We start from the raw sequence: 27272 nt of genomic DNA, 5'->3' as shown, positions 1-27272 counted from the left end.
ACAGTCCCGCTTCTTCAGGCAAACAGTTTTTGGAGGGAGCAAAGTCGGGTCAAGAGCCAGATATAGCGCCTCTTCCACTCTTCAGTATGAAAGGAGGCGCAATAGGAGAATGGTGGGTACTAAAGGTGGAATTTGTTTGTCATCTTCATAATAAGGATGAGGCTTTGTAACTAGAAAAAAAAATATGAAGACGTGCATTTTTAATGACAGAATAAGTAGCAAAGTGGAACAGTTTAAGAACATTTTTTGCACTTAATTTGTATATTTTGCAGTGTGAAATTGCAATGTGAATATTTGCATTAACACTGAACCCAATGCCGTTTAATGGAGTCGTTTCCATTAAATTTTTTTCTAGTAAATGCATTTTTCCAAATACATTGCAACACAGAAAAAATATGGACTGCATGCTACAGATTTTTGCACCACACAGACAGTTAAAAATGCGTATTTTCATAGTTTCAATGCAAATGTTTGCATCCATTTTTGCATGTAAAATGCTTCTTCCTTTTTTTCCGTGTAGTCACAGTGATGTCACGTTGCTATGCAGCATAAAAATACATGAATTTTCACAATCCATCTGCAAATGGATAACGGATTTCTTAACCGACAGGAGACAGCAGGTCAGACTTGGGAAGCACACATCAAGCTCTCTGACAGTCAGTACTGGTGCACCCCAGGGCTGCGTGCTTTCCCCACTGCTCTACTCACTGTACACCAATGACTGCATCTCCACAGATCCATCTGTTAAGGTTCTGAAGTTTGCAGATGACACAACAGTAGTTGCTCTCATACAAAACGGGGACGAGTCTGTATACATGCATATGGTGGGACAGCTTTCCTCCTGGTGCAGCAGCAACAACTTGGAACTAAATGCTCTCAAAACCATGGAGATGATAATAGACTTTAGGAGATCTCCCCCACCAGCACCTCCCCTTAACCATAAATGGATCCACAATAACCCAGGTAGAGTCATTCAAGTTTCTTGGGCCTACAATCTCACACAACCTAAAATGGGACAACAACACTGCCACTATTGTCAAGAAAGCGCAACAGAGGATGTACCATCTACGCCAGCTGGAAAAGTTTGGCCTACCTCAAAATATAATGGTACAGTTCTACACTGCAATCATTGAATCCACCATAACATCATCTATGACTGTATGGTTCGGCTCCTGCTCAACATTAGAAAAGGTGAGGCTGCAGCGCATCATCCGAACAGCGGAAAGGATAATTGGCTGTAGCTTACCTTCCCTGCAGGATCTTTACGCTAGCAGGTGTAGAAAGAGAGCAACCAAAATTGCCTCTGACCCCTCTCACCCAGCTCACTCCATCTTCCAGCTCTTGCCTTCAGGAGTAAGATTCTCGTCAATCGCTACCAAAACCTCTAGACACAGGAACAGCTTTTTTCCTCAAGCGGTAGCCATACTAAATGCAGAACCCCGCTAGAGCTGCTAGGACTTGAAAGTAATCAGCACAGAACTGTAAATGAACAATTCTCATATTGCTTACTGCCACTATACTTGCATAATGTCCTTGACTTGTAATATACACACTGTCTGTCCTTGTATTGTTTTTGTTTGTGTTTGTTAAGCAACTGCCAAGACAAATTCCTTGTAGGTGCAAACTTACTTGGCGAAATAAAATTGATTCTGAATTTCGCATTAAAAAAGTGAAACACTAGAAGTGCTCTTTTGTGATTTGAAAAGCTTTTGCAAATGTAACGATATGGGTGTGCTCCCACTTGTGCAATGTGATTTTATAAAAATCTCCCATAGCATTGCATTAGCAAGAGGTTTTCAAATCACTTGTGCTTAGACAAGGCTTCTAGTGGGTTTGAGCCCTCAGAAACTCTGGCTGAGGAGAACTCTGAAATACTCTAACTTGTTATCATCTCTGTTTAATTTTCAAATATCAATACTATTCTTGAAAAATACCAATAATATCTATTTCCTGAGTAAGCCCCACTTGTGTTCACTTCTTTTCTTCGACAAAAAGGAGCTTTTCTTCTGCTGTAAATTAAACCTTAGTTATCCTTGTAAAAATTTATAAAATAATGTCAGTTAAGGTACCACTATCAATCCTAAAATACATCAATAAACTTCTCTGAACTTTCTCACTGAGTATAGTCTTTCCTAAACAGTTCTCAGTCCCTTGCTGTCACCCAAACTAGGATACTAAATGTGACTGTGAGGAAAAGTATAAATAATAAATTACTGTTTCTTGACAAATTAATATTGTAAGATCTCTCCATTGAAGAAACTGCCGAAAAAATGGGGTCCCCTGTCTTAAAGGACATTTACAGCGTTACTAAAATCACCCATAGAAATCATGACTCCCAGGAAAAAGTTGTAAATAATCCCAAACTGCCAGCTTTAACAACTTTTGAAGGTACAGGATCTATAATAATTTACCTAAATAATATAATATTTACTGCCATCCTTTTATAATTTGGCACCTGATACTTAGAGGATAGCAACAACAACAACAACAAAACATTAGTATAACACTTTTCTCCAGTAAGACCCAAAGTGCATAGCAACAAAATTATTACTGAATGTAGTGTCAGGGACATACTGTGCCATATTTTTAGTAGAAGTGAAGCACTTACATTTTTAAAGAAATTTAACTTCGCAACTTTAATTTGCATTTTGGTCCTTCCTTTTGAATTCTGCAAAGTAGATTTTTTTTCCTGCCAAAAATTCAACTTTCAACCAAAAGGCATTGAAGTATAAGGAAAAGGCTTTCTGAGTTGAATTGGAAAACCCTAACTTGCTATTGTCACCAAATGTGCTATGGAAGTGAGAAAACTTGTGTGGAAATGTAAAAAAAATAACTACAAAATACAATAAAAAAATTCTAGCTTTTTAAAAAAAATGTTTTAATTTTCCTAGGAAATTACATTTTTAAACCTATAGGAAACAAGTGCGCATGTGGGTCACTACTCAAAAATGGTAGGCCCCTGGGGGAGGGGGGGTACCTAAAGATATAAGGGTACATAAAGATATCTTACAAATATTTTCAATCAATTACTGGAAAAATCAGTGGAAAATGGGCCTTTTGCCCACATGTAGGGGGAATACAAACTCTGAGATCAAAATTCAAATAAAAACAAAACGCACATTTTATTTAAGCAGGGTTATACAATTAGCACTTGCAAAGTAGCCATGCTAATACAATTAATAGCCAGCATTCAGGCATTACTTGCAGCCATACACCACATGCAGACTATTAGATTGGAGATCTTGGAGTGGGTAGCTTGTTAATGGTCTTACAGATGAATATGTTGTCATTTCATTTGTGCTTGTCTCAAAGTTATAAGTCACAAAATCAATGTTCACACAAAGATTGCAGCAGATCAGGGAGTCCGTACCAATGGATCATGTGTATGGAACTCACCAAAATGTGGGCACAGTTCAATTAAGTAAGAAGGGGTTAGTCACAATATGATGGATCATCTCCATGTTCCCATTAAGTCACTTGAACATCAAAGCAGTCTGCTGCTTGCAGTGTGCACTTGCGTGTACTATGCAGGCCCCGCCCACTGATGTTTTACATACTTCGTGGACATCTCATCAGGGTGTGTGAATGCTACATGTCCCCTTGGATTTTTATACACTCTGTATATCATCTACTACTTAACTAAATATATCTGCCATCCCCAGGTTAAAAAAGTACTGAGGAACATAAGTACCGGTACTCTTTGTCTATTCCAAAAAAAAAAAGTTAAGACGTAAATGAGAGAAACACATATTATTTCAAATAGAAACAAGTTTTAAACATATCTTTTAATAAAGTTCCCATGCCATATTTGTGTAATAACAATCCTACACCCTCATAAGGCTCAATCTTTTGGGCAGCATTGAAGGGCCAAAGCTGTAGAGACATGTCTTTGTGAGGAGGAAGAGGACCAAAGGATTGAAGTGTGAGATGTCATGCGGCTTTCTGATTGGAAAATCGGCATTGGAACCACAACTTGGTAATTTTAGGCCAATCACAGCCCTCAGAAGCATTCAACCAATCAGAGAATGTATAATTTATAAAACAGAAATAGAATTGCCATGGTAATTTTAGGCCAATCAAAAGACTCGGATATCTGGAGTATTTTCAAGTCTTCTGATTGGCCTAAAGTTTTCAAAGTTTTTTGTGCAAAATCACTGCATTCTCTTATTGGTCCAATACTACAGAGTATTTCCAATTTTCTGATTTCCGATTTACTGCGGAAATTGGAAATTTTAGTCTCATCCTTAGTACCATGCTGTAAAACTGTCCCATTCTCTATTTACATATCCACCTTGGGCCTGCATGCGAAAGCGAAAAATTAGTTGAGAGAGGGACAAGATAAAAATAAAAGCTGTTTGTTAAAGTGGTATAAAACCCATCATTTCTTCTTTGCAATAAAAGATTATTTACAGCCTATAATATACTACCACAATTTTTTGGGTTTAAAGGGTTAAAACACAGGGCTTACTTTTTCAATAGAAAACTCCCTGCAGGGAGATCCGCATCTAAACTGCTTTTAACATTATCTTGTGTTTACTTTAGTGTAGCAGGGAGGAATGTAAACATTTCCTGACTGTGCAGAAACTTCTTCTAATGTTTCCAGAACTGATACACTGCTCAGAAATCATCACTGGGTACATTACAATGTAAATACACCACTCCCAGTGTACACACTTATTTGGATGCTAGCTCACCGGATCAAATTGCTGACCATATCATAGACCAGCGTTCAGCACATTGATAATGCAGTTCACTTTCCTTGATCGAGCAGAGTCTTCTCCCTTAATAGACTAAAACACAGCTTCTATTGGGATGGAAGCCTGACATTGTGAAGTTAAAGTGGACTTCTATGCTAAAGAACTGTGTTGTGGTTAAATCTTTGAACTTTTGGACTTGTGTCTGGCTGATGTAGAGCGCTAAACTTAATTCATCTACATCTGTATAGGGTGTCAATACTCACTCATTAGTTCAGCGATCCACCAGTTTGTGCGTTTGGAACATTAACCCCTGGAGCTATTATTGTTTTTTTCCCTATAAGTGTTTTTCCTTTGTTATATAAGTGTCTGCTGAGGAGCGCATATACCACTCTCTCTCTACATTTTTTTTAAATGTCACCAATTCAAACATGTTAAATTCAGATTACTTACACATTTTTGGAGTTCCGTGCATTAATTCAGCAATTTTGGCTGAATTTGAATTATATCACATTTACCCATTCTTATTTTTTATTAATTATTTATGGTACCAAGCTCTGAAGTATTAAGGTCACTGCAGTATTGAGGTAGGGTTACATTTATTTCAGGTTTCAGAATATGAGACATACGGGGCCGTATGCAATTCTCTTTTTCACCTGAGTTTTCACCTAGGAGATAATTTTTCATCTTTGATTTTAAATAACTTTCCAGTACTTTTCAACCAAAAAGTACCAAAAAGTTGGAAGTATTATCAAAATTATTTTAATCATTTTCTTGCCTTCTGGGGCTTACAAGGCATTTTATTGACAAGTTTAAAAATATCACCTAGGAGAAAACACAGGTGAAAAAGTGAATTGCATATGGCCCACAGTATTTGCAATAAACATTTATGGGGGAAATGTATTGCCTGAATTATTATTTTATATAGTAAAGCATAGAAAAAAATGGGTTCCCGTAAAATTTGACTTTTTTCTGCATACATATACAGTATGTATGCCGCCAGGGGCGAGCTGGGTGGGTAATCTGGGGGCACAGCTCTCCCTGATGCCGCTCAAATCCCCCGTGGCATTAACTACACTTCCCCCTCCGAGTCGTAGCAACTCAGAGGGGGGGGGGTAATTCTTTATGTATACCATCCTAATGAATACCATCTCCATGATGCATTAATATAACATTTAGAATACAATTTGAGGTTTGGGGTACTGCAATTTTTTTAACCCCTATTGATTACACTGTCCCCACATGTAACATGGTATACGTGTTAGCTTTCAAGAACACATTCTTTTAGATTTATCTAGAAATTGTAATCTGAAAAAATAAAATTTAACTGGGGAATGAAGAGATCTTATTTGAAACCCAGTCTGGGCAGAAAGGAACTAACTGAGGGGTTGGTGAAATCAAAGTTTCATTTCTGATATAACTGATGCAGAAAGAAAATATAGATCAAAAACATGGAACTAAACTATTCACCAGATATTCATTAAGTGTAAAAATTGACTTTAATTCTAATCACTTTTTTTTTTTTTTTTAACTATGGTATCGCTGGGTGTCACATTTTAATATGCGATGGAAGGTTAATGTAGAGATAAAATCAGTGCTTAATATAAACCATTACATTTATTGATAATCTATGTATAACAGTGTAGCATATTAAACATTTTGCTTTGTGTATTTCATTTCCAAAAATCTGCTGAGGGAAGTGCTATCACAACTACATATGATAATTCTATCATATTTAACTCATGGGAAGTAGTACTAGTAACACTCCTATATTGACAGATGGAGGCCCAGAAGGTAACTCAAAGTTGAAACACAGTACAAAACATTGAAATGCTGCTGATTTAATTTATGAAATTAAATTATGTTTATTGAAAATGTCATTCTGGCACACATTTCTCTTTTTATTCACTCAAACACAAAATGGCTTATATTTGCAACTCTATAACCAGTCAGTTAACCTTTGTCCTGTCATTGTGCATTGAGTTGTTCTGAGGATGACAGCTTCAGAATCTTCTGCACAAGCCGTTCTTTGTCACATTGCAGCTTAGAAGCATCCTCGGGACAACAGTGTTTGAAGAAGAGGCAAAATGACTAAAGATTGTAATTACAAATGACCTTGAACCATTGAAGAGTGTGCTGTTAATTTCAACAAAGAGGTTGTGAACAGAAGTAGTCAGCACACGCTCCATTGGGACTGTAGCATATAAAGACATTTGCAGTTGTTTTCATGTCATAAAGGAGGCTTCCTGTAGACTGTATTTTTTTGCATTTACAGTTTATTCCCATTTCTCTTTTGTCTGGAAGTTATGGACTTTTTTTTTATTTCCTAATTTTTTTTTTTTTTTTTTTTTTTAAATTTTGTGTATCTGTTATTTAAATTTGTAATACTGCATGATAACTTTTCTGCACTTTACTTGATAGACATGATTAGAATTTTAAATCCTAAACATATTGGATAAAATAAATCCTAAAAATATTTTTAGCTCAAAGTATGCGTTTTTTCTAACATGCTGCTGAAAAGGAAAATGTTATTTTTGTTTGTGTTTTTAACCTTCTGCCGCCCGCGTCACGCCAGTAGGCGTGGCCGCGGCAGCAGCCCCAGGACCGCCTAACGCCAATTGGCGTAAAGTCCTGGGGCTCTGTTTTGCATGAGATCGCGCGCATGGTGCGCGCGCATCTCATGCTCGGAGGGCGGAGCTCCGCACCGCCTTCAACCTCCGAGCGGCTATTGCCGCTCGGGAGACTGTTAGACGGCGATCACGCCGTCTATTTACTAGGTGCAGCGCTGCGATGAGCTGCAGCGCTGCACTGGGGACAGCCGTGTGACACGGCTGTCCCCATGGGGGACAAGAGAGCGATCGGCTCTCATAGGCAGAAGCCTATGACAGCCGATCGCCATAATTGGCTGGCTGTGGGGAGGGAGGGAGGGAGGGAGGGAATAAACTTAAAGAAACAGGGTTTTTTAACAAAAAAACAAAACAATAATATTTATTTAAAAAAAAATAAACATGGGGGGAGCGATCAGACCCCACCAACAGAGAGCTCTGTTGGTGGGGAGAAAAGGGGGGGATCACTTGTGTGCTGAGTTGTGCGGCCCTGCAGCTTGGCCTTAAAGCTGCAGTGGCCAATTTAGCTAAAAATTGCCTGGTCACTAGGGGGGTTTAGCCCTGCAGTCCTCAAGTGGTTAAAACACTGAAAAGGGTGTTTTAAAAAATGTAAAATAACAGTATTTTATTTAAAAAGTAGGTTAAAAATGGCCATTAGTGAGTGTATGTTTCACCCTCCATGCCATGCCAACTCACAAAGCTTTAAACATGCAATTCATGAGGATTTTCTTAACCCTCACAAAGCACACTTTCTTAATCTCCATTTCCCCAAGAGAGGCAGAAAAGGTATTATTGAAGGGCTTATGGCCTATATGGCCTATATAGTCATCCTTTTAATAAGGAGAAAATCAAATAGTCACCTAGTCATCAGACCTAGATGAATACATTTAAAGGACCACTATTGTAAAAAAAAATTGTACAATTTAAAATACATACATATAAAAATCAATATCAATTACGTTTTGCCTGTGTTGCTGTTGCTTACAGTTGGCAATGCAATGTTGACAGACCTGACAGAATTAGGAGTAGTCCATCTACTCATAGGGGAGTCTCAGTATTTCCTTTATTCTTTACTAGAGATGGCCCGAACCTCCGATTTTTAGTTCGCGAACATCCGCGAAAGTTCGGTTTGCGCGAACTTTTGCGAACCGCAATAGACTTTAAGGGGGAGGCGAACTTTGAAAGCTAGAAAAATGTATGCTGGCCACAAAAGTGATGGAAAAGATGTTTCAAGGGGTCTAACACCTGGAGGGGGGCATGGCGGAGTGGGATAGATGCCAAAAGTCCCAGGGAAAAATCTGAATTTCATGCAAAGCAGCGTTTTAAGGGCAGAAATCACACTGAATGCTAAATTGCAGACCTAAAGTGTTTTAAAACATGTTGCATGTGTATACATCAATCAGGGAGTTTAATTAGAGTACTGCTTCACACTGACACACCAAACTCACTGTGTAACGCACAGCAAACAGCTGTTTGTGTAGTGACGGCCGTGCTGGACTGGTGCGCACCATGGCCAGAGTGCAGGCCGTGGTGGTTTTCAAGCCCATATGGTCACCGGGCTGTGGTAGCTCAATGATAGAACAACAGTGACTTTTGGTCTGTCCACAATGAAGCATCAACCTTATTATCTTCGGTGTGACACCCCCGAGACACTCATATAGCCGGCAGTCATAGCTTCATTGTGATACGCAAGCCCCTTCACCACGGCAAGGTAATAATCACGAAGGGGAATTGGCACATGTACATGCTTTTTGTTTTGTTGTTACAGCTGCAGTGCAGCCAGAAAAATTAGGCAGGCATGTACACGCACCAGAAAAACTAGATGGTTTTAAGCTGAAAATTTACTTCAATGAGAGAGAGAGAGAGAGAGAGAGAGAGAGAGAGAGAGAGAGAGAGAGAGAGAGAGAGAGAGAGAGAGAGAGATCATTTTTCTCTTGGGTATATCACAATGGTACATGCTAGGCTGGCTTCAGCATGTAGCATTGTAGTGTGTTGTGTTGGTGGTACAATGGTTAGGATAGCAGCCTACCACGCGGTTGGCCTGGGTTCAATTCCTGGCCAAGGCATGTGAGTTGGCTTTTGAAATCCTACAAATCCCTAAGCAAGCTAATTTTTCTCTTGGATATATCATAATGGTACATGCTAGACTGGCTTCAGCATGTAGCATTGTAGTGTGTTGTGTTGGTGGATAATCGTTAGGATAGCAGCCTACCACGCGGTAGGCCTGGGTTCAATTCCTGACCAATACATGTGAGTTGGCTTTTGAAATCCTACAAATCCCTAAGCAAGCTCCCTAAGCAAGCTCATTTTTCTCTTGGATATATCATAATGTTACATGCTAGGCTGGCTTCAGCATGTAGTGTTGGTGGTGGTGTAGTGGTGAAGAGAGTTGCCTACTAAGCACTAAGACCTGGGTTCAATTCCCGGCCAAGGTATGTAAACTGGCTTTTGAAATCCTACAATTTCCTGGAAGACAAGACCCTCCTCCAGAGGAGGAGGAGGGAGTGAGGGAGGATTACACTTCCTGATGTTGTAAAGTAGTGTAGGCCTGCAATTGAATGAGATTTCTGACCTTAAAACACTGCTTTGTGTGAAATGTAGATTTTTTTCTGTTACTTTTGATGTCTTTTCCACTCAACCATGTCTTCCTCCAGGTATTAGACCCCTTGAAACATCTTTTCCATCATTTTTGTAGCCAGTATAATTTTTTCTAAATATTCAAGTTCGCCTCTCCATTGAAGTCTATTGCGGTTTGCGAAAGTTTGGGCGAACCAAACTTTCGCGGTAGGTTCGCGAACCTAAAATCGGAGGTTCGGGCCATCTCTATGTCACACTCACTCTGTCAGCATGATTTTATAAACACCTGAAAATATACACATAATAGGATAATATAATAACAAAAATAGACAGTATTAATAATAAAGTGTCTAAAACATTAATATTATCTAGCTAAACATATAACCATAATCTTGTACAATTATAATGTGTCACTGTTCCAAGGTCACTTAAAGGACAACTGAAATGAGAAATATATGGAGGCTGCCATATTTTTTTTTTATACAATACCAGTTACCTGGCTGACCTGCTGGTCTATTAGGATGCAGTGGGGCCATATGCAATTAACTTTTTCACCTGAGATATCTCCTGGGAGATAATTTTCATTTTCTCTTTAAACCAACTTTTCACCATTTTACAATTGAAAAAGTACCCAAATGTTGGTGAAATAGTACTATCAAATTCATATTGAGTATTTTCTTACTGGCTGGTAGCTTAAAAAGCATTTTATGAGAAGTTGTGAAAATATCACCTTGGAGATAACTCAGGTGAAAAGGGGAATTGCATATGGGCCAGTAGCGTCTTAATAACGCCAGAAACAAGTATTAAGCTAATCTTTCAGATCTGACAATAATGTGAAACACCTGATCTGCTGCATGCTTGTTCAGGGTTTACGGCTAAAAAGAATTAGAGGTAGAGGATTAGCAGGATAGCCAGGCAATTGGTATTGCTTAATAGGAAATAAATATGGCAGCCTCCATATCCCTCTTGCTTCAGTTGCCCTTTAAAGCAGTCATCCCGTTCTACTTACCTGGGGCTTCCTCCAGCCCCTTGCAGCTGACCTGTCCCATGCCGCAGCTCCGCATGCAACTGTTGACCTGGGGTCCTCGCTGCTGCAGAGGGCAATCTCAAGGTCGTCTCTATTGCGCCTGCTCGAGCACTACTGTCAATCAAGCCCACATTGTCCGCAGTGTGCTGCGTAGGTGCAGAACTACTGCACCTGTGCAGTACACTGTGGACATCATGGACTTGATTGACAGCGGCGCTCATGCAGCCGCACTAGAGGAGGTTGGCCTCTGCACCGCCGAGGACTCCGGGCCGGCGGCTGCAAGTGGTGCTGTTAGCATGGGACATGTCAGCTGCAAGGGGATGGAGGAAGCCCCGGGTAAGTAGAACAGGGGGGAACTTTTTTTGACTGATGACTCCTTTAACCTGTTGCCGACTGCTCCATGCCAATTGGAGTTAACAGTGCGGCAGCCCCAGGACCGCTCCACGCCCATTGGCGTGAACGGCCCTCTATGGGGCTAGCAGGAGATTGTGCGCAGGCTGCGCGCACATCTCCTGCTCGGGGGGCGGAGCTCCTCCCCGCCTTCAGTCTCTGAGTGGCGATTGCCGCTCAGGAGACTTTAGACAGCGAAACCACCGTCTAATTACTTTGTATATGGCAGCACTGTACTGGGGACAGCCGTGTGACACAGCTGTCCCCCTGGGACACTGGGAAGCGATCCGCTGTGATAGGCACACGCTGATAGGTTGGCGAGGGAGGGAGGGTTATAAAGTTGATAGAAAAAAAAAAGAGGAATTTTTTTGAAAAACAACATAAATAAATATTTATAAAAAAAACAAACAAACAGTTGGGGGGTGATCAGAACCCACCAACAGAGTGCTCTGCTGGTGGGGAGAAATGGGGGGGGGATCACTTGTGTGCTGTGTTGTACGGCCCTGTAGCTTTGCCTTAAAGCTGCAGTGGCCTATTTAACTAAAATTGCCCTGTCACTAGGGGGAGGGGGGGGGGGGTTAACACTACGGTCCTCAAGTGGTTAATGATGATAGCAAAACATACCCGTTTTGTAACCTAAAAGTCCACATGTCTTAAACCAACACAGTTCAATGCAAGTTATTCAGGGCTTCTCGATTTCTTCCCTTTAAGAGAGCTTCTTCTTGTATTCCTCATACAAGCAGGGAGGCAACAAAAGGCAGACATAGATGCACTAGTGTGTTATCTTGATTAAAGTGGATCCGAGGTGAACTTTTACTCATTGCATAATTGTGTTCCTTTCCTATTGTTTATAGAGCATTCCTCAAGCCAAACACTTTTTTGTTTTAATAGTCTAATTCCCTATAAACTAAATAAACCGCACACACAGGTTTTCAGAGAGCCTTGGCAGTAGCAAGGGCTCATGGGAGCTCAGTCTGGGCAGGAGGAGGGGGGGTGTTACTAGCCATTGATTTCAGAGGCAGAGGGAAGGCGGGAGGAGGGGGGATTAGGTTTATTTGCACAAGATACAGATAAGCCTGCCTCTGTGTAATGTTTACAAACAACATGGCTGCTGTCATTGTATCACAGGAAGAAATAATCATTTTCTATTAAAGCTGTTTGCAGCTAGATTTGCTGTGTAAACTATCTAAATTTTAGATAAGATACATAGACAAGTTACTTGTTATAGTTAGTTTTTCATCTCGGATCTGCTTTAACTAGATGACAATTCACAGCACTTGCAGTGTCTGTCCCGTCATGATCTAACGTTCCATGCAAATATGTTTATATACACACCGCTACCAGCAGCAACACTGCAATAATAAGTTTTATTACAAGACAGTTTTGCTGACCATTTGACAGACTAGCTTCATGCACATAAATGTATCACCCACATTCCCCTTCAAACTGGCAAACGAATGTGCCCTCCTCATTAAAGGGATACTGTAGGGGGGTCAGGGGAAAATGAGTTGAACTTACCCGGGGCTTCTAACGGTCCCCTGCAGACATCCTGTGTTGGCGCAGCCACTCACCGATGCTCCGGCCCCGCCTCCAGTTCACTTCTGGAATTTCAGACTTTAAAGTCTGAAAACCACTGTGCCTGCGTTGCCGTGTCCTCGATCCCGCTGATGTCACCAGGAGCGTACTGCGCAGGCCCAGTATGGTCTGTGTCTGCGCAGTACACTCCTGGTGACATCAGCGGGAGCGAGGACACGGGCGTGCAGGCGCAGTGGTTTTCTGACTTTAAAGTCAGAAATTCCAGAAGTGAACTGGAGGCGGGGCCGGAGCATCGGTGAGTGGCTGCACCAACACAGGATGTCTGCGGGGGGCCATTAGAAGCCCCGGGTAAGTTCAGCTCATTTTCCCTCGACCCCCCTACAGTATCCCTTTAAGTTCCAGTACATCTAAATGGATTGAGATAAGCTGCAGGTAGCATAAAACTTTTTTTGTTTATTATTATAGCTAAGATGCAAACAAATGCACTTACATTTCCAGTAGTAAAAAAGTGCTTTGTCCAAAACTCTTATTTCACAATTCGGACTTTCAGCATGTCTCCACACCACCACCTCTCAAGGTCCTTCCAACTTCCATTTCATTAGGGGCTTGGAGGCGAGCAATGTCAGGAGATGTTATATACAATGCTATTTGGTAACCCACAAATCCCTTCTCTGCGTCCAAACATGGAACAGTTTCCATGTTACGTATTGTAGCTCCACCCTCACTCTCGTATTTCACTTGCGTGAACCTGTTCCTTGATTTCCCATAGCTACACCCTCATTATACATAACAATAAGGTAGGCAGAGCCCTGCTTAATGATGTCATCATCATCATCATCATCATCATCATCATCGTCATATTACTCACTGACGTCTTTTTGTTAGGCCAAATGGTGCTTTGGCATTCCTCGGGCAGCCTTGGAAGTACCCGTATCCCCAAAAACTTCCAAACATGATTACATCCATACTGTGCATGTGAGAGTCTGGACTCACGGATGTGCAGTACAGATACACCAGTCTGAGTGTACTTCCGAAGGCTGCCTGAGAAATACCTCAGGTCAAATAACTTCTATGGGGGATGGTGCTGTAATGACCATGGACTAGAAATGTGCTATGATATCCAGACACTTTCCTCTACACTGGTATGTATCTAACCTGAGGTTAGTGTTCTCTTTTCAGGTGTGCTTTGTTATCCTTGTAAGTGGTTAGTATGTAAAATTGCATTTTTTTTAAAGCCAGGAAATACAATTCTGTTTCAAAGGTGATTAGAGAAATTCACACATCTGTATGCTAAAAAAAAGGTAAATGTGCAAGAATAAGCACACACATACGTGTTTTACTATGAATTTAAGTGCATTAAAAAGTGCTCTATTTTCTAACTCCTAGAGTGTGTGATGAAGCAACAAGTGTAAACATTTCAGGTGATATGAATAGGTGAGTATAAATAAGGCAAAGAGTGAGTCAACATATGTTAGGTATAAATGGATCTGTACAAATTATAAAACCGGGACTGGACATAAAATTGTAAAACTAAGTAATGAGTCCATTTAGAATTAATGAAAAATATCCAGAAAGATAGATAAAAGAAAGTATAAGACAATTGACTAATTAAGCCCTTCTGGTTACAGTGTTCTGTGTCTAAAAATCCATAAAAACTCACTGCCCTGAAGTTGATTAAACTGGTTTGGACCCTCTGGAATGAATTCAATCAGTAGAAAGTTCATCTGGGGTGAGTCACAACTGTGTCTTTCAAATGTTTAGAAATGCTAAGAAGTTCAAAGCCCTTTTTGATGTTTCTTCGGTTTTAGCCTAACCTACTTCATATCTCTTGTGTGGTCCAGCCAACATATTGCAAACCACATGGGCACACTGTGGTATAAATAACATATGAGGTAGAACATGTGATGTAGTACTTGATGGTGATTTTTTCTCCAGATAATATAGATAAGAGCTCAACAATGTTTTATGTCCTATGTCCCATGAGACATGCTCTTTATTAGTGGCTATAAAATACCTTTTCCCAAAACCAGCTGCTTAGTCATGACTCATGATGTAAGTTCACACACTTACACTTTTTTTTAGCATTTTCATTCTTCTCAGGTGCCTCCTGTACCTTATATACAGTATTTATATGTTGTAATGTGATTGTTAGATGAATAACTGAATAAATTGTTTAAAACTGTCTATTCAAAGTATACTTTTCATAGATGGTACTTTCTACACCTTAGCAGTAGGTTGAATACAAAGAAAGAGGAACTAATGGGGCTGGAAGTTGCGATATGTTATGTTGCCATAGAAGTTTACGCTGTTCCCAGTGCAAACTATGGTGACGTTCTATAGGGTAAGAAGAGCACTCATTCCCAAATGACAGCACTTTGGCTCTGTGATGATCCCTTGACTACACAGCAAACATCTGGCCAGTGGTTCATCTTGAGTGTGACAGCTGAGCTGAAAAGTCTCAGGCTATGGAGGTACATGACACAGATCGACCTATACTAACACTTGCACTCCTTAGTCTGACTATACAGTATATTAACAGCTGCCTTGAGCTATAGCCTGGATCTTGCAATTGGATCCTCTGCCCTGGCTACCTAGTGCCATTTTCTTATTTGGCCTAGTTTGCTTCTGCTCTGTTTGCTGAGATAACCAAAATCATCATAGTTGGTGCTGTCATAATGCAATTATGGCAGCCATATACCTTAGCGGTTGTCCTCCTGGAATGTCTCTTCATCTCTTGGTTTAGACTGGTCTGTACCATTATTTTCAAAGAGGGGATTTGCATGGGACAACTGGTAATATTAAGTAACCGTAAGCAATGCCAAGTAGCAGCAGCTAAGGCACATAAAATTCTGTGATGCATAAAATGGGAAATACAATTTTGAGATGCTAGTATGCTACTTCTTCTGTATAAATCACCTGTGAGGCCACATCTTGAGTATGGCATACAGTTTTGGACACCACACTATAGAAATGACATTGACCTTCTAGAACAAGTACAAAGACAGGCAACTAAATTAATCAGTGGGATGAAAGTTTGGACAAACCAGGCTTATTTAGCTTGGAAAATAAATACTGAGAGGTGACCTGATTAAGATGCATTAATCAATGGACAATATAAAAGCTTAGAAGGTGAGCTTTTTGTCCTTAATAATAATCCAAACATTTGTATAGCGCTTTTCTACTGTTGTCAAAGGAATCAAGAGCTTCAGCCACTGGGATGCGCTCAAGAGGCCACCCTGCAGTGTGAGGGGGTCTTGCCTTGAGCTGCTTACTGCATAGGTACTGACCCTAGTCAGGATTCAAACCCTGGTCTCCCATGTCAAAGGCAGAGCCCTTAACCAGTACTCTATCCAGCCACTTCCTTATGCTTCTACAACAGACAAGAGGATTTGATCTGCTTATAGAGGAAAAATGTTTTGGCCATCTACTAAAAAAGTTTTTTTATTTGTTTTTTTACAGTAAGAGTGGTTAAAATATGGAATATCTTACCAAAGAAAGTAGTTATGACATACTCTATATCTTATTTAACCTCTTGAGGACCGCCCAATTGGCGTGGGTGTGTCGGCAGCCCCAGGACCACCTAACGCCTATTGGCATGCAGTCCAGGGGGGCATGTTTTGCAGGCGATCGCGCGCGCCGATGTACATGCATCTCCGCATGAATGATGGAGCGGAGCTCCACCATCAGTCTCCCAGCAGCAATCGCCGCTAGGAGACTGTTAGACCGAGAAACCTACATCTAATAACAGTGTACAGTGCTGCAATCTAAGGCAGCACTGTACTGGGGACAGCCGTGTGACACGGCTGTCCCCCTGGGGGAGGCAAGAGTGATCCGCTGTCATAGGCTAATGCCTATGACAGCTGATCACGATGATTGGCTTGCAGGGGGAGGAAGGGCATGCTGTGAAAACAAATTCATACAAAAAGGTAAAATGTATTTAAAAAATAATCATAAATATTTATAAAAAAACAACATTGGGGGGGGGGGGGGGGGCGATCATTGCCCACCAACAGAGAGCTGTGTTGGTGGGCAGAAAAAAGGGGGGCCACTTGTGTGTTGACATGTATGGCCCTGAAGCGAGGCCTTAAAGCAACAGGGGCCTATTTAGTGAAAAATGGCCTGGTCTTTAGGGGGGGTTAACACTGCGGTCCTTAAATAGTTAAAGAGGGCTTGGATGCTTCTTTTGCACTGAAGGACATCAATAGCTTTAAAGGGAACCTAAACTGAGAACGATATGGATTTTTCCTTTTAAAATAATACCAGTTGCCTGACTCTCCTGCTTATCATGTGTCTCTAATGCTTTTAGCCATAGCCCCTCAACAAGCATGAAGATCAGGTGCTCTGACTGAAGTCAGACAGGATTAGCTACATGCTTGTTTCAGGTGTGTGATTCAGCCACTTCTTCATCCAAAGAGATCAGCTGGGCTGCCAGGCAACTGGTATTGTTTAAAAGGAAATATCCATACCCCTCTCAGTTAAGGTTCCCTTTAATTACTAGGTAATTCTTGGCTGAGTTGATCCAGGGGTTTATCTGACTGCCATCTGGAGTTGTGATGGAATTTTTCTCCTTAAGGCTGATTGGTCCAAGGTTTTTCTCCTTTCCTAGATCAACTGATATATGTGTGGGTTTAGGGCAGTGGTTTTTTTCTTTCTGGTTTAACTTGACGGACAGATCTCTTGTTTTTCAATCATACTACAGTATGTAAAAGTTTTTTTTGCCTTGCTATTGATCATCTGCGATATAATCAGGTTCAGGACTGAATTGTTTTCTTTTCTGGTTAACCTTGATGGATGGATGGCTTTTTTTTTCAACCAAACTATGTTACTATAGCAACGGCCTCCTCCTAAGAAGAGGTCAACATATATTGGTCAAAGTTGATGTGGCCACTTCTCTGTTCTGCAGCAACACTAGTAATATTTAATTTTCTCAGAAATTGTGATGTTTTGACAAGTGGCCCAAACCATTATAGGAAGTTATGTGACAATAGCATGTTTAGGGGTTTTGTAATTAAAGGAAAACTGTAGCGAGAGGTATATAGAGGCTACCATATTTATTCCCCCTTAAGCAATACCAGTTCCTGGCAGCCCTCAATTTGGATGCAGTAGTGTCTGAATAACACCAGAAACAAGCATGCAGCTAATCTTGTCACTTCTGACATTAATGTCGGAAACACCTGATTTGCTGCAGGCTTGTTCAGGGTCTATGGCTAAAAGTATTAGAGACAGAGGATCAGCAGGACAGCCAGGCAGCTAGTATTGCACAAAAGGAAAAAACAACATGGCAGCCTCCCTACAGTTGTCCTTTAGTTCAATAAGTCATCACAATAGACATAAACATTAGCCTTTGTAATTATTATTGAAGGCTAATTATGGCTTTTGGAATTTGCCAATTTGGTACTCTCTAATGGTAGGATTTTGGGATCAACATTACAACCTAGGAATTGCTATTGCAGTGCAAACATTTAGCCTGGTGAGCTCTGAAAAATATCAAGCAAACACCAATTTTAACAAAAGTTCTATAAAAAGCCCCAACATTACTGATGGCCACTACATGTTAAAACGACCATAAAGCTCTAGTTCAAGACAGTGGTGGATAGGAATGGACAAACATCCCTATCCATGTTCACAGATTTTTCCATGGCCGACTCCATTGACTTTAATAGCAGGTGAACTTCAAAAATCTTCAAGGCATATTTGCAGCCACAATATCTTTTAAAGAAGGTGTCAAAACTGTCCAAAAACATGAACGGTGGTATGGCAGAGGGGGATTAATGGCAAAATGTTCCCCCTCACCCATTTTTTTACTTATTTGTTTGTGTTTTGCTTTTTTATGTGTAAATGTGAAAAATCAGTTTCTAGATCTTTCAAATTAAGTACTTTAGAATGTCTTCCATGTAAACCTCAATCAGGTAGGATTAGGGTTAGCTAAATCAGTGAGTTTGTTTTAAACATATTTATATTATTATTATATTTTATTATATTTACATTGTATTGTATATTATATTTACATATGCCTAAAAATTGTTAGTTGCAGCCACTGTAGCAGAGGCCTTTAAATATTTGGTGTTTGTCTGCCTAAAGAATTTATGGGGTCCATAGTTGGTAATGGTAAACTGTAAGGAGCAGCACTGGATAATACAGTACAGTAACTATCTATCTGTCCCTTAATCTCTCCCTACACTGATTCTTGGCAGACTGTAAAATGGCTGGCAGCTTCATTTCTGTTATGGGGGTGTGGCTGTCCTGTCCAACCAGACTTAACCACTTGAGGACCACAGCCCCCCCCCCCCACCCCCTCCTATTGACCAGGCTAATTTTTTACAATTTAGCACACTGCAGCTTTAAAGAGAATCTGTATTGTTAAAATCACACAAAAGTAAACATACCAGTGTGTTAGGGGACATCTCCTATTCCCCTCTGTCACAATTTTGCCGCTCCCCGCCTCATTAAAAGTAGTCAAAAACAGTTTTAACCACTTCACCACTGAAGGGTTTTACCCCCTGAGCACCAGAGCAATTTTCACCTTTCAGCGCTCCTTCCATTCATTTGTCTATAACATTACTTATCACAATGAAATGAACTATATCTTGTTTTTTTCTGCCACCAATTAGGCTTTCTTTAGGTGGGACATTATTCCAAGAATTATTTTTCTCTAAATGTGTTTTAATGGGAAAATAGGAAAAATGTGGGAAAAAATTAATTATTTTTCAGTTTTCGGCCATTATAGTTTTTAAATAATGCATGCTACTGTAATTAAAACCCATGACATGTATTTGCCCTTTTGTCCCGGTTATAAAACCGTTTAAATTATGTCCCTATCACAATGTTTTGGCCTAATATTTTATTTGGAAATAAAGGTGCATTTTTTTCAGTTTTGCGTCGATCCCTAATTACAAGCCCATATATATATATATAATAGAGTAAGTGCCTCAACCTTCAAGCAAGAAGAAGAAGTAGCGCCCTGCCCCCAGGGCCAATCCAAGCAAGAATAAAGGGCTGGTCCAAGCAAGAAGAAGAAGTAGTGTCATATCAAACCAAGGGCAAAGAGGGATAATTTGCATATTCAGTAGCAGTGCATTGTGAGTAACCACAAATGTTCACTTATAGCTGAATTATTGCAGATGTGCTTCTGTTTTAAGAAGGAAAATTACACCAAGCTTTGGTTTTTTTAGTAGGAGGTCTTTTTGGTCCCTTTTATCCCCCTATACATTCCGAGTGGTTTGGGTCACCCTGAGCTGCTTGGTTACTCTGTTGTACTGGTCCAAGCCCTATCTCATACAGCCTTATCAATCCCTGCTATGTACTGATGAGGGCCAAACATCTGAAATAGGCTGTCACATGTGGGTTTAATATGACTGTGTAAAACTTAAAGCTATAGGCTTGCTTTACTTACCAAGGGTGAAAAGGAATAATTTGCATATTTAGTAGTGGTGCATTGTGGGTAATCACAAATGTTCACTTATAGCTGAATTATTGCAGATTTTCTTCTGTTTTAAGAAGGCAAATTACACCAAGCTTTGATTTTTTTTATTAGAAAGTCTTTTCGGTCCCTTTTATCCCCCTATACATTCCAAGTGGTTTGGGTCACCCTGAGCTGCTTGGTTACTCTGTTGTTCTGATCCAAGCCCTATCTCATACAGCCATATCAATCCTTGCAATGTACAGATGAGGACCAAAAGTCTGAAACAGGCTGTCACATGTGGGTTTGATATGGCTGTGTAAAATTTAAAGCTATAGGCTTGCTATACACCAGTGGTTCTGGATGCTTGCCTAGCTTACTAAGGGTGAAAAGGAATTATTTGCATATTTAGTAGCAGTGCATTGTGGGTAACCACAAATGTTCACTTATAGCTGAATTATTGCATATTTCCTTCTGTTTTAGGAAGGCAAATTACACCAAGCTTTGCTTTTTTTAGTAGGAGGTCTTTTTGGTCCCTTTTATCCCCCTATACATTCCGAGTGGTTTGGGTCACTCTGAGCTGCTTGGTTACTCTGTTGTACTGGTCCAAGCCCTATCTCATACAGCCATATCAATCCTTGCCATGTACTGATGAGGACCAAAAGTCTGAAACAGGCTGTCTACATGTGGGTTTGATATGACTGTGTAAAACTTAAAGCTATATGCTTGCGATAAACCAGCAGCTCTGAATGCTTGCTTGGATTACCAAGGGGGAAAAGGGGTAATTTGCATATTTAGTAACAGTGCATTGTGGGTAACCACAAATGTTCACTTATAGCTGAATTATTGCAGATTTCCTTCTGTTTTAAAAAGGCAAATTACACCAATACAGTGTGCGGCATTGCAGGAAGTGACGACAGTGGAACGCACAATGGTACACGGAAGAGGTGAGTCATCCCCGCCCGCTGCCTCTTACTAATAGTTGCGGCTGCTACTGTGTTTAAGCAGGAGGGGGAGTGCACATGGGGGACCCAGGTGAGGGGGGGTGGTCCTGCTGAGCTTAAGCTGGAGCGAGAGTGCACATGGGGGACCCAGGTTAGGCGGGGGGGTTCCTGCTGAGCTAAAGCTGGAGGTAGAGCACACATGGGGGACCTAGTTGAGGGGGGGTCCAACCCCCCTCCCCGCCGCTGTGCCCAATAACCCCTTCCTGCCCTCTACCCTCTTATGCGGCGTATGCTACGCCACGGGTCGGCTAGTAGTTTATAAAGTAACAGTGTTGTACCCTCCTGACATAAATATTTAAAAAGTTCAGTCCCTAAGGTATTTATGTATTTTTTTTAATTGTAAATTTTTTATTTTTCTTATTATTAAAAAAAATGAGGCGTGTGGGAGGTAATGAGTTAATTTTTTGTGTATAACTAATTAATTTGTATGTGAAAAATGTTTAGGGTGTAGTTTTACTATTTGGCCACAAGATGGCACCAGTAACTTTTTGTTTAATGCGACCTCCAAGCGTCCTTCCGGACGCTTGGAGGAAGTAGTAGGAGGATGGGTAAGTTTTTCTTTCACAATGATCGCGCTGCTTAGCGGAAAAGCAGAGGATCATTGCGGGGCTTAGATTAACAAACGGGAATGGATTTTCCCGTTCATTGATCTCCGAGCGAGTGGCCAGCAGCATGTTTACCTGCCGGAATGCGCGCTAGAGCGAGCGGGAGCGCGGGCAGCATCGGGAGCGCGGAAAGTACGGATTTCTCCGTCCCTGGGGGTTAAAGGATGGAAAAAGGGACGGAGAAATTCGTACGGGCGGGGGTAAAGTGGTTAAAAGGTTTGTTTGTAAACAAACAAAATGGCCACCAAAACAGGAAGTAGGTTGATGTACAGTATGTCCACACATAGAAAATACATCCATACACAATCAGGCTGTATACAGCCTTCCTTTTGAATCTCAAAAGATCATTTGTGTGTTTCTTTCCCCCTGCAGCTCACTGAAGAGTTACAAGCTGATTGTTTCTTCTTGCAGACAGCTCTGTCCGGTTGTCTGTAATTCTACAGTATGTGACTCATCAGTATGTGAACAGAGGATTTATCCAGCTTGTAAAAGATAAGAGAGCAGAGAAAAGCTGGCTAATGTAAATAACACACACACTGAAGTGTGCATAGAGGGGGCATGCATAGCAGATCACACTGAAGAGTTGGCAGCCTTCCAGACACAGGACGACAAGTCCGACTGGGGAAAGATAAGCTGATTTATTACAGAGATGGTGATAGTAGAAAGTGCTGCAGTAAGCCAGAGCACATTATAATAGGTCTAGGAACCTGTAGGATGGTAGAGAACACAATGACATTTTTGTTACAGAGTCCCTTTAACAGTTTATAGCACGGCCGTACAACTTTGCAGCCAAATGAATCTTGCCTCCTTTTCTGTCCACCATTAGAGCTTTCTGTTGGTGGGATCTGATTGCTGCAGCATTTTTTTTATTATTTATTTTTATTTTATTTATTTTAAATGGCTTTTTTTTAGAATTATCCCTCCCCTTCACTCCCTCCCCCCGAGATCCAATCCCGCTGATTACCTCTCATAGGCATCAGCCTATGAGAGGGATCGCTTTGTGAGCCACTCGAGGGAACAGACAAGCGACAGGGCTGTTGCCAGTATATCGCTGCACTAATTCACAGCGCTGAACAAAAGTAAATAGACAGAATTTTATCCCCAAACAGCCTGCCAGCTATAATTGCATCCGCGCGCACGATCCCCATTAATCTCTGCCTACAAGTCCAGACGCCAATGGGCATTAGGCGGTACTGTAGCTGCCACCCTTCCACCGCCCATGAGTGTAAAGCAGTTGGGGGGGGGGGGGGGGGGGGGTTACGGGTCAAAATATGGCTCCATGTTAAAGTATGGAGCAAATGCAAATCTCGTGTAAAGTTCACCATGAACGCGAGCCACAAGCATACAAAGTTTGCTGTGAACTGTCCACTGAGGTGAACTGCAGGCCATCACTTGTGATGGATGAACAAGGTAGTAAATTGTGTAAAGAGGGTTCCACACCATTTACATTTTTTTTAAAGAGGATCATCTAAAAAGGCTATTCTTTTTTTAAAGGTCATAGCCTTGTATAATCTAATCTTGATCTTTTTTTTGACAATACATTTTTATTTACCTCTTTAGAAATCAATTAAAATTGTACAACGAAAAGTTACATTCTAAAGAAGGCATTCAAAACCAAAAGCTATATATCAGAATCAGAATATTTTTTTTTTGCCAAGTACAATGTGAGTTGTACCCAGAATTGATTTTAGCACAAACAGGGTCGGTGGTGGTACAGTAAGCATACATAGGTACAGTAGATACAGTATATACACAGTGCATACATATACATATATTAGATACATACAGTAGTTACAATGCATATACAATGCGTAGAGTAGAGAGTAGAGTTAAAGCATAGCTAGAGGGATCCATAAGAATGGACCCAGGAAAAGAACCCAGGAAAAAAGACCAGGGGGTGACATCCGCTGCCGTACATGGCACTCAAACGCTTCTTCAGCAATAATTTCAATCAGATGCCTCCCAAGTCTGTCCTGAGGAAGAGGCGAGGAAAGGAGAGAGGGGAAGGATAGTGAGATAGGTGTACAGATACAGTGAAGAATGAAGACAGTGAAGAAAGCAGTGAAAAAAAAGATAAGACCCCCCTAGGATTGCAGATGGAAGGTGGCAGCACCAGGTTGTTGGAGCAGGGTCCAGGGGACCAGGATGGCCTCAGGAAAGTTCCTCTGTGGATATGGATGGTGGTCTGGCTCACTAGGGGACACAGCAGAGACATCAGGTTCCCAGGCAGCAGAGAGCAAAAGGCAGGCAGAGCATGTCGGCTGGAGATTGAGGTGCCTGCATCAGGGTGAAGCAGCTCCTGGGCCTATGGTCGCAGCCACGTGGGTGGCATCCACACAGGTGATATGCTATGGCCCTGTGATGGGAGTGATCAGCTTGATCAGCTTGGGCAACAGTGAGCGGCTTGGGCAACAGCTGTAGGCCAGAGGGTAGATCCAGAGGAGCAGCAGCACTAACCTCAGTGGCCCAGGCAGGAGGAGCTGGGCCGATAACCCCGTGTGCAGCTCTGTGGTCCAGTTTCGCGTGTGCAGAAACGTGGGTGGGCTGGAAAGCTCCGGTGGCTACTGGTGCCAGGCAGAAATGATGGTGGTTGTTATGATCGCTTCTGCAGCGTTTACTGCTGACTGCAGTGGTATTGTAACCCAAGCAGTTCTAATGTCATTACATGCATTTGCTTGCATAGTTTGGTTTGCACTTAAACTAGTTGCTGATTCCATCTGCAGTCGCTCTGAAGTTAATGACAGTTTAATATGCTTTTGTGTAAACAAACATTGTCTGCTGCAGTGGAGGGGCGGTCCCTTTCCTGCAGGCTGCATATCATTGTCTGCCTTTTCCTGCTATCAGCCTGTGATTAATTACCATTCACTTGTGTGGGAATCTGCAGGTCTGCTCCCATTGGATGACCTCAGTATAAAGAACTGCTTCCTGCAATGCCTCATGGGCTATCATAGTCTCAGATTGTATCTGTTACTCTGCTCGTGCCCCACCTCGTTCCTGGTCCGTGTGGACTGCGCTGACTCCTGCGAAGGGGTCAGCGAGTCCTCCTAGTTCTGCTCTTGTTCTAGAAGTTGCTACTTGCTTGTCTTGTGTCATATATTGGTTCATCGCCAATATATACGCATACTTGCGCATTTGTTATTTTCCTTGTATTCGTGTTACGTTTAATATATCAGTGTCGCTGATATATACGTACACGAACTGTTTATTTCCTGTGTTCAGTTAGTCAGTTTTCCAGCACGTTTTGGTAGTTTGCGCGTACCGTGAACACCCGTGCTGAGCTAGTTATCCTGTTCCTGGTTCTGTTTGTGGATTGCGTTCATCTCTGCGAAGAGATAGCGAATCCTTCTGAGTCCTGTTCCCTGTATTACTCCAGTCCTAGTCAGCGTTCCTGCTTATGTCATATATTGGTTCATTGCCGATATATACATATGTTAGTCAGACCTTACAAAGAGTTTCATTGATAGCTGTAATTGTAATACGCTAGGAAAACATACTTATTGTATATTTATCTGTGTTACGTTCATCTGTCTCGATCCTGCTATTTTCTGACTACCCTGTCCTGTCTTTGTGAGGCACGCCATCGCCGCAACGCATTGGCTGCCTCATTCCAGTCTGTCTGGTTTTGGACGCTTGCTGTCGCTAAGTAGCCGCTAGCTAGCAAGCGTTCATTCTGTCTACTTATTCTGATCTCCTCAGTCCTGGTTTATGCGCTCAGCGCTACTTTGCGCTGAGACGTTATTACGAAAGTGTTGTTTGTGGCTGTTCGGATCTGCACCGGCTCTGTGCGCCACAATCTCCTATTGGAGTCAGTCCTCTCCTCCACTAAACTGGGGATATCCTGATCCCTTGTGCTGGTGTGTGTACCTCCTTCACGTCAGCTTATGTGTTGTATGCTGACTGTGGAGATTACACCTCCAAGCTTAACATTATGATAGCCCCATTACCAATCCCCATTGTGGGGGGGGGGTTCCTAGCAAAAATGACACTGTTTGTTATGGTTCCTGTTCCTTTAAGAAATTTGAGAAGCTCAATTCTGAAACAGAAAATGAGTTTTTTTCTGAATGTACCAGGTTCCTGGCCAATCCCGAGCTCCAGGCTACTCCTGTTTCAACGTGGGCCTCCCAGCTAGTTTATGTTTTATTTAAGGGAAGATTGTTTCAGTGGGCCTACGATGTCTTGGATCATACCAATTTAAAAGAAAGACCACTGGAATTTCTAGCGTTTGTGATCCATAACTGGCTGCGCAAAACCGATTTGCCTAGCCCTTTTGATAAGCTCCTGGCAGCTTGTCAATCAGCTGCTCCTTCTACTGCCTACAAAAATAATCAGCAAGCAGATAATTGTTCTGATAACTTTTCTTCTGCTAAGGCAGCAGGGTCTAAAGCCAAACGTAAACGCTCCAAAAGAAAAGCGTTACAATCAGCAGAGTCGTTGCCCTTGGTGACTGCGCATCAGATTTGTAATGAGACTCCGCCAGTAGCAGATAATGAAATTCAGTTACCATTCAGGGGAGTCAAATGGACCTATGAAACTACTAATGAACTTTCATTGCTAGCCAGGGAAAATAAAAGTTCTTGTTTAAATGAATTATCTGAATATGATTATGAAGATATATTACAGAGTATTGAACAGATCAATTTATTCGTGCAGCAAGGGAAATTTGCATACACTACAGTTCAACACTTGCTACAGGTATTGGAGATCCTTAGGAATAAGAAATCGGCCAATCACCTGCTAAATAACCCAATGTATGTTTCTGCCACTAACACATTTGCAAACTATGATCAGCCGGAATGCTCAGCTGTTAATTATGCATGGGATCCTCCATTTGAGAAAGGAGAGATGGAAGCCCTGGTCTATGAATGGAAGAAAGATGCAAGTTCATTTTGTCAGTTTTACAGTGCAAAAAGTGAATTAGTATTGAATGCATGCATTAAGTCTGCCTATAACCTAATAAAAACTGGTGTGTGTGGGTATGACTTTGTGGCTCCATTGATCGATATGTGGAGAATGATTCTGGACGATTTTTATGCGATTCAATCAGTTGATACCAGGGAAGACACACTGTCAAGTGGAGATTGTTCCACTTCCTCAGTTCCTGAGGACTCGCCTGCTTCAGCACCTTTGGCTGATTCAGCGAGTGATTCAGAGCTCCTTTTGTGTGAAATTGAAGTTCCTGTAATTCCACCCTGTACCATGGATAACTCAGTGTTACTTCCCAGTAAGACAGAAATTACTGATACTTCCTTAATCTTGCCCTGCACAAATTTCTCAGCAGAGGACCCAGAGGTCCTGCTGACTTCTGAGTCCAGCCTAGCCAGTACTCATGAGTCTTTGTTCAGTGAAACAGACACCAGAAAAATCTTGCCTGTCTCTGCAAACACTTCTGCAGAAATTACCTGTGTTAATAAAGTTCAACTCCTGTCTGATCCAG

At 41.4% G+C, this 27272-nt stretch overlaps 1 long non-coding RNA gene across 1 annotated transcript in view; it reads left to right on the top strand.

Moving 5' to 3' along the window:
• The window catches only part of LOC137544234 (uncharacterized), a 314438-nt gene that overhangs the window by 2846 nt on the left and 284320 nt on the right, over nt 1-27272 (top strand). The window contains exon 2 of the long non-coding RNA XR_011025789.1: nt 14459-14559. This is a non-coding gene — a long non-coding RNA (uncharacterized lncRNA). The remainder of the gene's footprint in view (nt 1-14458; nt 14560-27272) is intronic.

The sequence above is a fragment of the Hyperolius riggenbachi genome, chromosome 2 (assembly GCF_040937935.1).
Source record: "Hyperolius riggenbachi isolate aHypRig1 chromosome 2, aHypRig1.pri, whole genome shotgun sequence".
Taxonomy (NCBI): Eukaryota; Metazoa; Chordata; class Amphibia; order Anura; family Hyperoliidae; genus Hyperolius; species Hyperolius riggenbachi.
This window is presented reverse-complemented; position numbering and strand designations above follow the sequence as displayed.